This window comes from Pogona vitticeps, chromosome 3 (assembly GCF_051106095.1).
Source record: "Pogona vitticeps strain Pit_001003342236 chromosome 3, PviZW2.1, whole genome shotgun sequence".
In the NCBI taxonomy this organism is placed as follows: Eukaryota; Metazoa; Chordata; class Lepidosauria; order Squamata; family Agamidae; genus Pogona; species Pogona vitticeps.
The window spans coordinates 121,329,825-121,345,537 of NC_135785.1; the positions used below are offsets into that span (position 1 = coordinate 121,329,825).

Sequence of the window (15,713 nt, forward strand, 5' to 3'; positions counted from 1 at the left end):
ATACCCCAAATATTAACAGATAGTACAGCCAGTGCAACAAAGGACACTTTCCCAAACAGAAACCCCTTCCTGATATATCAATGTATCGACCTGCTTGGCCAGCCCATCACCTTTACCCTCAGCTTCTTTAGCAAGGCAGTGATCATTTTGGAGGTGTGTTTGGGGTCGTTATCATGTTGGAATACTGCCCCGTGGCCCAGTCTCCAAAGGGAGGGGATCATGCTCTGCTTCAGTATGTCACAATACATGTTTCATGGTTCCCTCAATTAACTGCCACTCCCCAGTGCCAGCAGCACTCATGCAGCCCCAGACCATGACACTCCCACCACCATCCTTGACTGTAGGCACGACACACTTGTCTTTGTACTCCTCACCTGGTTGCAGCCACATACACTTGACACCATCTGAACCAAGCAAGTTTATCTTGGTCTCATCGGACCACAGGACATGGTTCCAGAGATCCATGTCCTTGGTCTGCTTATCTGCAGCAAACCGTCTGAGGGCTTTCTTGTGCATCATCTTTAGAAGAGGCTTCCTTCTGGGACGACAGCCCTGGAGACCAATTTGATGCATTGTGCAGCGTATGGTGTGAGCACTGACAGGCTGACACCCCCCCAGCCCACCCTTTCAACCTCTGCAGCAATGCTAGCAGCACTCATACGTCTGTTTCCCAAAACCAACCTCTGGATATGATGCTGAGCTAAGGCACTCAACTTCTTTGGTCGACCATGGCGAGGCCTGTTCTGAGTGGAACCTGTACTGTTAAACCGTTGTATGGTCTTGGCCACCGTGCTGCTGCTCAGTTTCAGGGTTTTGGCAATCTTCTTATAGCCTAGGCCATCTTTATGTAGAGCAACAATTTGTTCTTTCAGATCCTCAGATAGTTCATTACCATGAGGTGCGATTTGGAACTTCCAGTGACCAGTCTGAGAGAGTGAGAGCGATAACACCTGCTCCTCCTTCACACCTGAGACTTGTGACACTAATGGGTCTCATGACACCAGGGAGGGAAAACGACTAATTGGGCTCAATTTGGACATTGTCACTTAGGGGTGTACTCACTTCGGTTGCCAGTGGTTTAGACATTAATGGCTGTGTGTTGCGTTATTTTGAGGGGACACCACATTTACACTATCATACAAGCTGTATACTCACTGCTTTACATTGTAGCCAAGTGTAATTTCTTCAGTGTTGTCACATAAAAGGATATACTAAAATATTTATGAAATGTGAGGTAGTGTACTCACTTCTGTGATATACTGTATATACCACGTGACCATGAAACTGTTCAACAGAGGTATGGAAAATAAAGGAAAAACTACACAACATTTCCCTTGTGTGATGAGGGCCTGAAATAGCTGGACATGTTTAGTCAGGAGAAAAGGAGATGGTGTTGATGTATGATAGCACTTTTCAAACACTTGAAAGATTGTCATACAGAGGAGGGGCAGGATCTGTTCTCAATCATACCAGAGTAAAGGACACATAATAATGAGCTCAAGTTACAGGAAGCTGGATTTTGGTTAAATATCAGTGAATAATTCCTAACTCTCAGAGCAGTACAACAATGGAACCAACTACCCTGGGAGGTGGTGAGCACTCCAGCACTGGAGGCATTCAAGAGAAAATAAGAGAACCACATGGCTTTGTTATTTGACTGCAGAGCCAGAGGTTAGGAATTTGATTCTCCACCATGGAAAAGAGCCAGTCTGTGTTTCCTTGGGCATGGTGCACAGTCTCAGGCACCGAAGAAGGGAAAGGTAAACCACTTCTGAGTACTCAGTACCTAGAAAACTCTAGAATGTGTTACCATAAATTGGAATCGACTTGACAACATGCAATTATTATTATATACTTGGATTTGCATTCTTGCAGGGGGCTAGACTCGATGGCCTTATAGGGTCCTTCAAACTCCATTGTGGTATAATTTTTTGCTGCTGCCTGCATTATTTCAGCTGCATGAAGAGCTGGATTTAAGGCACAAATCCATGGATGGAAGCCAAACTCCATTCATTACTTTTTCTGAACTGAAAACTATACTAATTCTACTTCCATGAAAAACAAATCAATTGCCAGGTTTTGGATTTTATATGCCTTTGAAGTCCTTTCTGTTTTTTCTTCATTTCCCCCCAAAGGGTTTTAATTTTTTGATCTTGATTCTTTTCTTTTTAAAGTTACATTTGAGAGCAGGATATAACTTCAGTAAAACTCATGATGGAAAGATGGTTGGGAAGGAAAGACAACATAATTTGAGTTTCTCTGTGCTTTCACTTGGTATGACAATGCATTAAGACAGCCTTAAATAGCTTACCTGTAAAGCTTTAGACAGCTTACCTGTGAGCTGCATGCATTTACAGACTGTGTCTGGTACAAATTATGACATTGTGAAAACTATCATAGAAGGATAATGTTTGTAGCACTTATTGGCCATGAAATAACAACCAGTTGGTGTCTATGCAGCAGAGAGAAAACTCAGAAACCGATCAATCTAGCAGGGGTTGTGGAGGCTGTATATTGGGATGGTAAGTCTCAGCTTGCCTTTCTCTCTCAGCTTGTGTTTGCTGCATCTTAGCCCTTCTGGTCAGTTTCCCCCCATTCCTTGCCAGATTTGACCAAATTCTTAGGAAACATGAACACTACGAATACAAAAATATGTGTATGGGACCATCAAAGCAGGGAGGCCCAATCAGCTGGAATGCTCATGCAAAGCAGTGTGAACCTCTCAGGCAGTACTCCCAAATTTAGTACTAGACCCCAGAGTTTTGAAAATTCAGCACAGGGCTACATCCAGTGTTAGTCCTACATAGAGTAAACCCGCTTAAAGCACCAGATTTGAGTTAGCAAGTCCCATTAATTAGAGCTGCCCTAAAAGGGATTGCTATTGGATTGAGTTCATAATAGTAAGGATATGACAACAGCGCCATTTAGCCCATGCTTTGTGTCAGAGTTCACATCATTAAAAATACCAGCTACACAATGTAAATCTCAGGACAGGGGAGCCTGTAACCCACCCACCCCCACGGGCATTTTTTTTCTTTTTGTTTAGCTGACATGGAGTGGTTTATTATGTACCTATTCTGCTGGCGTTGCTTTTTCTGTTTTCTGGTATGTATGGCTGCCTACTTGAGTCCAAAGGTGTAACTGCAGGTGTCTTCTACAGTGACATCGTCAGTGGAACGCAGTATTATAGCAAAGTACATCCTCTCAGCTGAGTCTTGTTGCCTCTTCTCCTCTGAACAACTTTCCTATTTTTTTATTCAAATGATGGTTGTCAAATTTATCCTTGTACCAAATAAGTGCTATGTGAGTTTTGAAAAAAAAAAACAATAACAGATTAAAAGAGGATGAAAGGGTGGGGAAGAGAGCAATAGTAATAGAGTGGGTGGAAATGAACCAGTTGTGAAGTGCAGTGTGGACTCCCATCTGTGTGACTGACTACAGTGATTTCAGCAGCAGAAACTATTAAGGACCAGCTTTTAAAAAACTTTGAACCAAACTGTGTGCTCCTCCATGTGTAATCACATCCTAATCTGTAGTGTACTTCAGATCCATGAGGGTGCACGTTCAGTATTTCTAATATTATGCAGTATGGACCAATATGCATAAAGATTCCAGTCAGTGGTCCGTAATGTTAGAAACCTGCCCAATGGAGAAGACATAAACACCATCTGTTCCCAAGTACAAAATGTAGGTGCATAATGTGCCTGCCTCCTGTATAACAATGTGGACATCTCCATATAGATAAAGAAATATTGACCAATATCCAGGTGGGGCACCCAGGAGAGGTCAAAAGCAGGACTTCAGGGCAACATTTCTGTGTGCACTCCCAACTGAATCTGAGTCATATCTCCATGAATAATTTGATAAAAATGGAAAAGTCTATCTCAATCCTGTGATAAGAGAATTTTATAAATTTTATTTAATCAATAAATAATAGGTACAATGCTAGCATATTCATCTTAGAGGTTGTGACCCTTAGCTTTTGACAGGTATGTTTGTATAAAAAGAAGGTTAATGCAGTCAGGAATATAAAGCAGGAACCTAGGTGGGTATCTGAGAAAGGAAACCACACACTCTAACCACATATGGAGAGGTTTTTAAAGAGGTAGACACATTAGTCTGTGCTAGCATATCAAGCAAAAACAAAATTTAAATTTTAAAAAAAATGTTGTGGCCCCTTAAAGAGTAACTGCTATATTTTAATATGAGCTTTCATGGACAAGTCCACTTCCTCATATCAAGTACCACAACATTTCTCTCTCTCTCTCTCTCTCTCTCTCTCTCTCTCTCTCTTCCTCGATTTTGCCTCACATATGGAAGTTAATGCAGAAAGCAAATGATGCATGAATTTCTGATAAAATATATATGGTGACTGGATTTGTAAGAGCCTTGCCTTGGCCTGAGAGATGGCACCTAGACTCTCATTCCTTTGTGCCTTTGGTTGCAAAATGCCTGCTGGAAAATTGCTTTGTTGTTGATATTTTGACTTTTTTTTTGACAAACCAAAGTGAGAAATTCTTGATTGTTGCATACAATGCTGAATCTGATTAAAGCTTCTACATATTTTTAATTCTATGACATTTCTAACAAATTCAGTTCAATTTGTTTCCATACATTATCAAACTGGAGTGGAAATAGAAAGCTTCCTGTATAGTGGACCTATAGATGTGTCATATGGATTGTGTTCTCTCCTTAAAAGGGTGGGGAGACATAAACATTTTGTGTGTGTGTGTGTGTGTGTGTGTGTGTGTGTGTGTGTGTGTGTGTGTGTGTGTGTGTGTGTGTGTGTGTGTGTGTGTGAGAGAGAGAGAGAGAGAGAGAGAGAGAGACTCTATTTCTAATTACATCAGGTGAAAGGAGACAAAAATAGCACTGTGCCAATTCTTCCTTCCTTCCTTCCTTCCTTCCTTCCTTCCTTCCTTCCTTCCTTCCTTCCTTCCTTCCTTCCTTCCTTCCTTCCTTCCTTCCTTCCTTCCTTCCTTCCTTCCTTCCTTCCTTCCTTCCTTCCTTCCTTCCTTGACAAAAGAAGAGCAAGATGTAATTGGTGCCTTGCATAGCAACGATAATCCGTTCCGGAAAAATCGTCGCTATACGGATTCGTCACTATGTGGAACAAAAAAGTCCATAGGAATGCATTAAAACACGTTTAATGCATTCCTATGGGCAAAAAACTCACAGTTCTGCGAAAATCCTCCATACAGCTGCCATTTTTGCTGCCCAGTAAGCGAAGAATGGGTGCGAAAACACTGCGGGTGGCCATTTTTTTAACCCGGCGGCCATTTTGGAACCACCGATCAGCTGTTAGGAAAACATCGCTATGCGAAAATCAGTAAGTGAAACAGCTTACAGATCATCGCAAAGCGATGTTTTACCATTTAAAACATCGCAATGCGATCGCAAAAACGATTGCAAAAAAAACCATCGCTATGCGGATTTGTCGTTAAATGGGGCACCCATTATGCGGTGCACCACTGTATATCATTTTGAGTTATACAGTTAGAATTCACGAAAGAAACCTTCTACAGGGTGAAAATGCTCCCTGTTGCCAATTCATCGTCCAAAGATGTCTTCATTGACTCATAGTATGTATTACCATATTTCAGTTCCTTTTTTAAAGTAAAACTTTCCATGAGTGAAATGAACCACTCATTTTAAACCAGCACAGTTTGTCCTTCTCAGATCTGCCAAATCAAATTTCTTTCACAAACAGAAATCAAAATCTTGTGTAAGCTTACTCTATACTTTATTAAAGGCTCTTTTTCCCTCCGTTAACCTTCTCATTAATAGAGCTACAAAGTAGAACCGCTTGTGCATTGAAAGGTGCTTTTCTTTCTCAGTGTGGTAGCTTTGGAACAACAGCCTCTCCCTCCAAAAGGCATTTCTGTCAAAGTCATCATTGTTTTGGTATGGGTGACAATTACAGGTGAACTCACATAGAAAAAAAGATGCATTTTCCCCTCATATAAAAGGTCTTTAAATGACTTCTATTTGGGTGAAAGCTTACAAAGCACACAGACAGAAAAGCTGACTACATGACTGTTCTTTTAAAATATTTTCTTTTTAACATTACTGGATATTCTGCTCTGAGCCAAAACACTGTAAATTACAGCTGTATTTGAAGAATAGTGCTATTCAAACAAAAGTGAACAAAATATATTAATCATTTTGGATTGTTCAGATAGTATTTCAGTTAAAGGTTTGTAGGTTATGCTTTACATTATGCTCTTTATGTTTTGTGTTTTATCATCTCAATAACCCTTCAGGATAGAGTTGCTAGTGCTACAGAGTGCCATTATTCAAACATTTTTTAGAAATCCAAATAGAGAAATAAATGCACCATTTGTTCTACGTATGCATTGTTTGAGACGTTGGTGAGATCTTCCTCTACACCAAGGATTCAATAAAATTTCAGTTGAGTTTATTTTTATGGCATTCTGACGTTTGTCTGCCAGCCAACAGCTGTTTGTTTCTGCCTCATCCCTAGCTCTGGGTTGTCATATCATACCGTTTCACCTCTTCAGGGTCTATTTACCCAGTTTCCCTTTATGCCTGTTTACAAAATCAACTGGCCCAGAAGCGGTTCTCATTTCACATCTAGCCCGTGCCTGATCTGCCCTTGTGACATCTGGTCTTGTGTTTTGGGCTTGAAATCTCAGGGAATGGGGTTTGTTGTTGACCTGGCAAACTGACGTTGTTTCCCAATGTATAAACAATTTCAGAAGAAGGTTGGCAGAGTTTCTTCCCAGCAGTCGAGGTGAGTGGACAGGGGATGCTGCCAGAGCATTTTCTGAACTCCTTTTCTTCATCCTTATTCCCATCCCTTTCTCTACACAATGGGCTGCTATCCTTTCAAGAATTATGAATTTTGAAGGAGGTGCTTCCGCTGACTGTAAGGTCCTGTAGCAACATGAGGAGCAGGAATAACATGTCCTATCTGCAAACCAGTGTATTGCACTTAACTTAAATGTGATATAAGTTATTTTAAAAAGCAAAACAAGGAAGCTGTGGTGTCCCACAGCATTTATCTTTAGAAGGAGTTTTGGAGGATTTGAAAGGCGGTATACTTCCGGAATTCTGATTCATCCCAACACGGAAAAGTCTCAAGTATTGATGTTGTGTTATTTTTAAAAACACTTACCCTCAAATGCTTACTGTTTGCTGTCCATCCACAAGCAGGCAAAGACTTTTTTCCTTCAGGCAGGTTTTCCTTTAGTGACTCGCTGCCTGAATGGGTTTTTTAATGGATTGTTGCACCTTACTGCTTTGAATTTTTTTTGTTGCTTTTGTTTTCTGTCTTTTAGTGTGGTTTGATCCTTTCTGGTATCTGTATACTTACTGTTTTTAACTTTAAATAATGTCCTTTTATGATATAAGCTGCCTTGGGTCCTTATATTTTAAATATAATATTAGATAGATAGATAGATAGATAGATAGATAGATAGATAGATAGATAGATAGATAGATAGATAGATAGATAGATAGATAGATAGATAGATAGATAGATAGATAGATAGATAGATAGATAGATAGATAGATAGATAGATAGATAGATAGATAGATAGATAGAGAGAGAGAGAGAGAGAGAGAGAGAGAGAGAGAGAGAGAGAGAGATAGCTAAAGGGGATGATTCTGACATTTTTGAAGAAGACGACGACTGTGGAGGAATAGACCCCAAACGTAATTTTCAGGGGAAATTCAAAGACAGGAAGAAGCAGATCCCAAAGAAATTCAGCAACACCTTTTTGAAGTATCTATCTATCTATCTATCTATCTATCTATCTATCTATCTATCTATCTATCTATCTATCTATCTATCTATCTATCTATCTATCTATCTATCTATCTATCTATCTATCTATCTATCTGTCTGTCTGTCTGTCTGTCTATCTGTCCGTCTGTCTGTCACAGTTTTCCTGCCCATCTAGTGGCCTGCCTGCCACTACTCTGGGCAGCTAATAACAGGTGAAACACACATACATATACGTATATCTACAAGTAATTACAATTTCCAGTTTACCTTGATTCATACTTCTCATATTCCACGTTCCAATTGTACATGTGGCACCACACTGGACTTTCCTTTAGCGTCTGTGTAGTGTTGCCTTTTGGGAGTGGGTTTGTTTCTTGGCTGTTTTTTTTTTTATGGTTTACGATTTGGGTGTTTTTAAGACAAGAAAGGGAAAGTTTAAACATTGGTTGTACGGGTGTTGCCCAAAGCCATAGAAGTGGTGAGCTTCTCACATAAATGTGCATTTATTTCACTTCCATGAGCCAGTCTATTTAAAGTTCTTAAACTAAACTCACCAGGAATCTGGGAAGTACTATACTGAGCATTAACTTCTGTTATTCTAAGTACCGTATAATGGTTTCCTCCACGTAAATGATCCTGAACACTCTTGATGTGTTTTATAATAATATGCAATGTTTAAGAGACTGATACTGTGTGATCCCTGTCATCCCCTTTTCTTCCTGGTGGGACATTATGGTGCAAAGATGACTCTCCGACACTTCAGGTTTTTTTTCTAATAAAACATCTTTATTTATTAACGAACTTTTGTAGTCTCTGTCAACAACAACATCAGCCTCTTGCTTTGTAGAGACGGCACCACACTTTTCATCCTCAAACAGTTACAGATTCCCTTTCAACGTGAGAGGTGAAGAATTCAAAGCATGATCATACCATTTAGACTCATAGCACAGATCATCTGCTGCTATTACTCTTAGTCTCATGGGGGGGGGGGAGCACGTTAAAATATCCAGCCCACCTGTGGTTCCCATACGTGTCTGACCAGCATATATCTTAGATTGGGGCAAAATGGACTGACCCTACGGGGTCTCCCAGCTCTCTCCATACCTCGGTTATGTTCCTTCCATTGTCTCTCTCTCTGTACCCAAGCTTTATATTTCTTTCTTTCCTCTCTCTCCTTTGTCTTGCCAGATATGGAGGTTTCCTATATATCTGTCTCTTCCACTCTTTTTTTGCATACTCTCTTGGCACCTTAAATTCCACCCACTCCCCTGTCCAGAGGTCTTCTTGTATCAAATCTACCAAATCTTCTTTTTCCTCCACCTTCTCCATCCAACATGCTTCTCCCTTCTCCAGATCTACTAACTGCTGCCCCTTCTCCTTGCCTTTTTTCTCCTTCCCCTGTCTTGCCACCAAAATATCACCCCCTCTTGCTTCTGTCTCAAATTCAGTTCCTGTAAATCTTTCATCAAGTCTGTCAGTTGTCCCTGGTCGTTTCCTCTCCATGAGATGGACGGTACACTCCTTTGACCACCTCTGAGGGTGTTCCCAGTCTCACATACTGATGTACATTTTTTGGCTTATTTGTAAATCTCTCTTTCTCTCTTTGTGTGCAATTTTCATACGTGATCTCTCTCTCTCTCTCTCTCTCTCTCTCTCTCTCTCTCTCTCTCTCTCTCCATCCATCCATCCATCCATCCATCCATCCATCCATCCATCCATCCATCCATCCATCCATCTATCTATCTATCTATCTATCTATCTATCTATCTATCTATCTATCTATCTATCTATCTATCTATCTATCTATCTATCTATCTATCTATCTATCTATCTATCGCCAGGACTTTGCTGGATGGGAGATGGAATTATGTATTTTTTTTAATTTTGAAAAACACTGGGAAAAATAACTTTCAGAATTTTTCAGTCTGTTGAATAAATTCACTTTGTTTCTAACCTTGTTGAATACATAAATCATCAGATTGTATGCAGCAGAAAAATACTTTAGCTGTTGGATTCACAAAGTAAACTGTTTTTTTCATGTCACCAACCAGTCTAATGTCACTCAGGGAGGATGGAATAGGCCACCATTGTCTATAAAATAATATAAACAAAGGGAACTGTGCTCTGGCCAAAGTTGGAAGATAAACATCTGTTTGCTGTTTTGGAGCAACAGCCAGCTGTAAAAAGAGGCAGCTAAATGGGTGCAGATGGAAGGAGGCCATCTGCTCCCATTTCCCCACAGACTACCATGAACAGCAGCCAATCACAACATCCAAACAGAACAGCAGTACTTGCTGCTATCTTTGGCTGCGGGAGTGCAGCCACTGGCCACTCACTTTCTCCAGTCTAAGAAATCTCCCTCCTCTTGGCTGGAACGAGGCAAAGAAATAATCCACTGCCATGGCACACAGAAATGCCTGAGCTGAGCATGAAAGTCACTGAGTAGCATTAACACCTGGATGGGCCTTTCCTCCTCTTCCTGCTCAAAGAGCTTTTTCTATTAAGATCTTGTGCAGAAGCAGCAAGCAGAAGGGAAAGGCTGCCTTTAGCAAGGCCAAGATGTTAAAAAGCCTTACTGCTCCACTTAGGCACATGTTCTCCACAGCATCTCTCTCCTGCCCTGCTGCCAACGCCTACGCGTTATTTCACTCTGAGGCGTGGTAGGAACAGCCTTGAAGGGAGGGGGAAACAACCGAAATGAGGACCCATAGAAAAACCAAACCAAAACATTTTGTTTGTGTTAGACAGGTACAACAAATTTTCATGTGTAAAAAGTGTGGAGGCCCCAACTGTCATCAGTTTTTTTTCATTATGGAGCGGGCAAATTTCAAAGCCTCCCCTGTTTCTTCACATTTTCTTTTAAAGGACTTCTCCTGCTTGAGGAACATAATATTTCAGATGTGTTTTTTTAAGAGACTATAGCACTGAGACTACTTTGCTTCCGCTGATAGATGACAAATACTTGGAATGGGATATGAGAAGCTGTTAATCGTCCGGCACTCTTGGTAGCTTTCACTACCATGAACTGTGGCATCCTTCTGAACTGCCTGGCTGGATTTGGTGTAGGGAGTGCCGTATCGTGATGATGGTCCAAATCCTTCCTGTCAGGTCATACCAAAAAGGAACTCCACCACTTGGTACCATGGCCTATGGTGCTTCACAGAATTCTGTTGCATCCCTCATATTATTCAGCATCTGTATGAAGTTGTGGAAAGAGCTCATGTGACTGTCTGGAGTGAGATATCATTGATATGTTGTTGTTGCCCAACTGATATTCTTGAATGCCTGGGCTGGGCTAAATGAGAGTGAACAAACTAAAATTAAAGACTTTTGAGATGTAGGTGCTGCTGGTCCACAGAAATACCAGCTTAAGGACTGAGATTCAACCTAATCTGAAAACTTAGCTTCATAGCCTGGAAGTCCGCCTTGACTCTGCACTATTACTGAACTGCCAGATGGCAGGAATGGAGAGGAGTGCTTTTCTGTAACTCCACTGAGTGCACCAGCCTGACCTTTCCTTGGCAAAAGTCATCAGAATGCCTTAGTTCCATTCTGTGTTCACTCCTGCATTGACAATACCCTTGAGACGAGATGTGGCAGCTAATCTGCTAACAGTTTAGGATATTAACTTCATAATGATGCAATCCAAAAGACCTGCTCTGGTTGCCAGGCCCAGTTCAAGCTGGTAGTTTAAGCTAGTTAAACAGCTTGGGCTGGTCTTGTTACTCCTCTGTTTAACATTTAAGTTCTTCAGATGAGGGTGTTTTGAAAATACCATCACCTATGAAGGCCCGGTCAATTGACTTAACAGTTTAGTCAATCATTTGGTAACTGTTATATTGTAAAGCAAGAGTTCGGGCCATGTTCTTGGTGAAATACCATAGCTTCAAAAATGGCACTGATCTTATCTGCCCATGCTTGTTTTTCATGAAAGACAAAGACATGCAGCTTGCAAGTCTTGGGCTGACCTAGAATGCAACGAACATCACCCCAAACTTCAATTCTTTATTATTTCAATTTCTTAGGAAAACCCAGGGTAAGAAAAATTGGATTGACGGGGAAAAAGCAAGTGCAGTTTAACTGAGAGTTATCCCTGGTTGTTAGTCCATTGACATTCAGGTTATGGGAGCTTCTGAGGAGATTGTGCAGACCTACACCCGTAAACAGTCTTTTGATGCTCCTCACTCCCAATCCCCCTCTAATAGAAACAGTTGCTTACCATTCACTCTTCTGGCCTGCTCACAAGGATGTCACCCAGGCTTCCATCTGAAAGACACCATGTTTCAACTGTAGTTTATGCAATGCTGGCACAAGCTCCCCCCTCAAAGAGAGACAAGATTGGCTCTGAAAAGGTCATTAAAAAAGAAACAGCTCTCAGAAGAACGAAATTGAGTGTGACAAGGGTGGCCACAGCCTCACTGCTAAGCAGCAGGACCATAATGACTTTGCAAAATATGCATGCTTGCAAGTATGCAGAGCTAGTTTACCAAAAACAACAACAAAAAAGAACATAGCTAGTGCAAAGATGAAACACTATGCTTTTGTGTAATAATCGCCAAGAAAAGATGTAGAATGACTCGGAACTGCTAGAGAGCAAATGATAAAGGGGAAATGTTTCTTTCAAGCTTACACTTGTGACTAGATCAAATGTACAGTGGGGTCTCGACTTACGAACTTAATCTGTATTGGAAGGCAGTTCTCAAGTCGAAAAGTTCTTAAGTCGAATCTGCATTTCCCATAGGAATGCATTGAAAACCATTTAATCTGTATCTGCTCTTTTCGTCCATAGAAACTAATGGGAAGTTGCTATTCCACCTTCTGCCACTAGAGGGAGATTTTTTTTCTTTTTTCCTTTTAACCTAAGATGACTTAGCTTTTAAAAAAAGGGGAAAAAAGAGTTCGTAACTCGAATCTAAGTTCGTAAGTCGAGTCCATATATTCCTATGAGAGCAGTTCGTAAGTCGAAACGTTCGTATGTCGAGCCGTTCGTAAGTCGAGACCCCAATGTATCTGTTCTTCATGAGGTTAATTAGACTGGACTTTTGATTCAAGGACACAGAGATATCAAAGCTAGCAACCAGTGAAATCAAATACTGTAAGATGGATTCTTAAGGTATACTGCTTATAAGGACACAGTTATAAAAAATAAAATGTTTTGAAACCTCTTAGTAACAAATATGTTAATCAACAAGGACAAACATGTAATATTAGCTAGCTTATAGCTAGAAGGGCACGTGGATAATGAATAGCTACTGACAGCCAATCGGCATTGAAAATTAGACTTTTTCTTGTGGACAATTTCACTGGCTGGAGAAATAGATATTAGCAACAAATAGAGACAAGGGATAGTATAAAATTAAGCTGAATTAAGACAAACAGAAAAGGAAGAAGCAATTAGGAGCTGTTCTATGCTGGCTTTCTATTTTTTATATCTGGTAAGGAAATATATTTGATACAGGTGCAACTTTATAACATCTTTATATTTTTAGAACTTGCTTATGGCTCACAAAAGATCATTAAACTCTAAAGGTACACTCAGTTATTTGGGGTATAGTGTAAACAAAATGTCCTTCTTTTTAAGAGATGAATGTTGGACTGCATTAGGCTTATCTAATTAGGTTTACCTGCAGATATTTTCTGTTTATTTGAGGTTTCCAGTTTAACACCAATAATTGGTAGGAATCAAAGAAGTGGTGATATGTTGAACCCAAACTTTATATATTATTTATTTAATGTATTTAAAATATTTTTACCTCTCCTGTCTCCTTAAAAAGGACCCAAGGCAGCCTGCAACACTGAAAGACAATATTTGAAGTTGGAAACAATAGTACACAGCAGTGGGTAACATCATTAAAATATAATACTTAAAGCTAAGAACAATGAATAAAGAGGCATCTTACATCATGAAAAGCCAATATTAGAGCTATTGTATACAATAAGTATACAATTATTGACCACGAAAACTGTCTACAGACAAAACGCTGGCTCTATGGCTTGGAGACAGGGATGAGCACCGTGCCCTAGAGTTGGACATGACTGGACTAAATGTCAAGGGGAATCTTTACCTTACCTAAGTGACCTGATGGTCCTCCTGTTCTCTAATATAACAAATATCCACAAGCACCCATTCCCATTACATGGATGAGAGGACAGTAGCCTTGGAATTGAGGTGGAAGAGAATAGTAATGGGAGAAAAAAATCCCCAGTCTGTGTCCCATTAATTACTCTATCAAAGGTCCTGTGTCCCACCACAATAGAAGCAAACAAACTTTTCTGTGACATATATATGTTTCTATTGTGGTCGGACAAAGGACCTTTGATAGAGTAATTAATGGGATACACACTGGGGAATTTATATATACCGTGTTTCCCCCCAAACAAGACAGGGTCTTACATTAATTTTTGCTCCAAAAACACATTAGGGCTTATTTTCAAGGGATTTTTTTTATTTTTATTTTTCATGTACAACCATCTACATTCATTCAAATCCAGTCATGTCATCTTCTTCTGGTTGCTGCACAATGGTGGAAGGCGGGCTTTCACAACTGGGGCTTATTTTTGGGGTAGGGCTTATATTATGAGCATCTTGAAAAATCACACTAGGGCTTATTTTCAGGTTAGGTCTTATTTTTGGGGAAACCATGTATATTTACTGGGATTTTGTTATTTTATCATTTGCAATAGGTTTTAAGGACATTGTGCTAGCAGTGTTGAAAATAAATTCTCCAAAACCAAAAGAACAGTTCCTTCATTATTTGAAAATTGTAATAAAACTGCTGTGTATAAATTTTACAGCTACTATAACTGTAAAACTGAATTGCAGTGCTATTATCAGGAATACACTTTATTGCTGTGACTAAAAGAAAACAAACCAAAATTAATAATTCTGTAAAGTCATGTTATGAAAGCCCTGCATCCCGCCTAGACTACATCTGTGTCTCACTGGGGGTTCATGTTTAAAGCAATCTTTCTCAGCCTGCAGTACACTCACTCTTCTCCTTGTGGTATGCATGACTGAGGTGGGCTGACAGGCATGGATCTGCTGGTGTCGAATCCATTTGGCCCCCCGGCTCAGTCCCCCTGGTAGTCTTGCTGTATGAGGTCATTGATTATATTTAGGATGGTGCACAGGTCCCTTTGTCAGGTTCAAGTGCCAATCTGCCAAACCCCCAGAATGGACCTGGTCCAACCTGATGCTGTTCTGTCTCCTTCCACTCTGCATTGGACCCAAATTCTCCACCATATCTGAATATTCTGAATAACCAGAACATAACTCCCTTCAATTAAATGGGGGCATGCATTTGGCTATTACCTTTTTTTCGAGGGTATTCACACGGTGACATGAAACTTAGTGATACAGTAGATGCCAGATATTCACCGTGCCAAACTGCAGATGGAGAGCTTTGTATGTTTGGGGGCCAACTGCCTTCAAATTTTGCTTCTCCCTCCTTCTCCCTCCTTCTTCCCCACTTACCCCTTCCTTGTAAGCTGCTGCTGTTTCCTGATCAATAAAGAAATGGCCATGGTTGCTAGGGGGGAAGTGGCTCTCTTCACACACCAGTCGATGGGAAAGCGTGGAATGATGTATAGCAACACCTAATGTCCTATAGATCCTTTCCACTGTCATAAGAATAATTGCTTAGACAATCTCCCAAGTTAAAAAAAAAGGAACCAGGCAGTTATGTCTCTCATGATGTACAAGGAACTGAGCTTGGTTCCAACAGGGTTTGTTGCTCTGGATTTCTACTTTTGGGATGATTATAACCTTGTCTATCTTGGGGAGGTGTGTTTGTGAACTCTAGAATCTTCTTCTGTGATTCCTATAGTAGTGGGGCAGAGGAGGTAAGTGCTAGATTATACCACCTTGTGCTGCTGCTGTTTCAGATAACATAGTGTTGAGTTGAGATAGTAAACACATCTACTGTATGGTAACCAAACTGCTAAGCTGAAGGTTTTAAAAAAC

At 40.4% G+C, this 15,713-nt stretch overlaps 1 long non-coding RNA gene across 1 annotated transcript; it reads right to left on the bottom strand.

The window, feature by feature from the left end:
* Positions 1–8,514: 8,514 nt before the first annotated feature.
* LOC140705841 (uncharacterized) lies at positions 8,515–12,063 on the bottom strand. The gene is made up of 2 exons (XR_012085399.2): positions 11,970–12,063; positions 8,515–10,945 (listed from the first exon to the last, which is right to left on the bottom strand). It is a non-coding gene; the product is annotated as an uncharacterized LOC140705841 (long non-coding RNA).
* Positions 12,064–15,713: the final 3,650 nt, after the last annotated feature.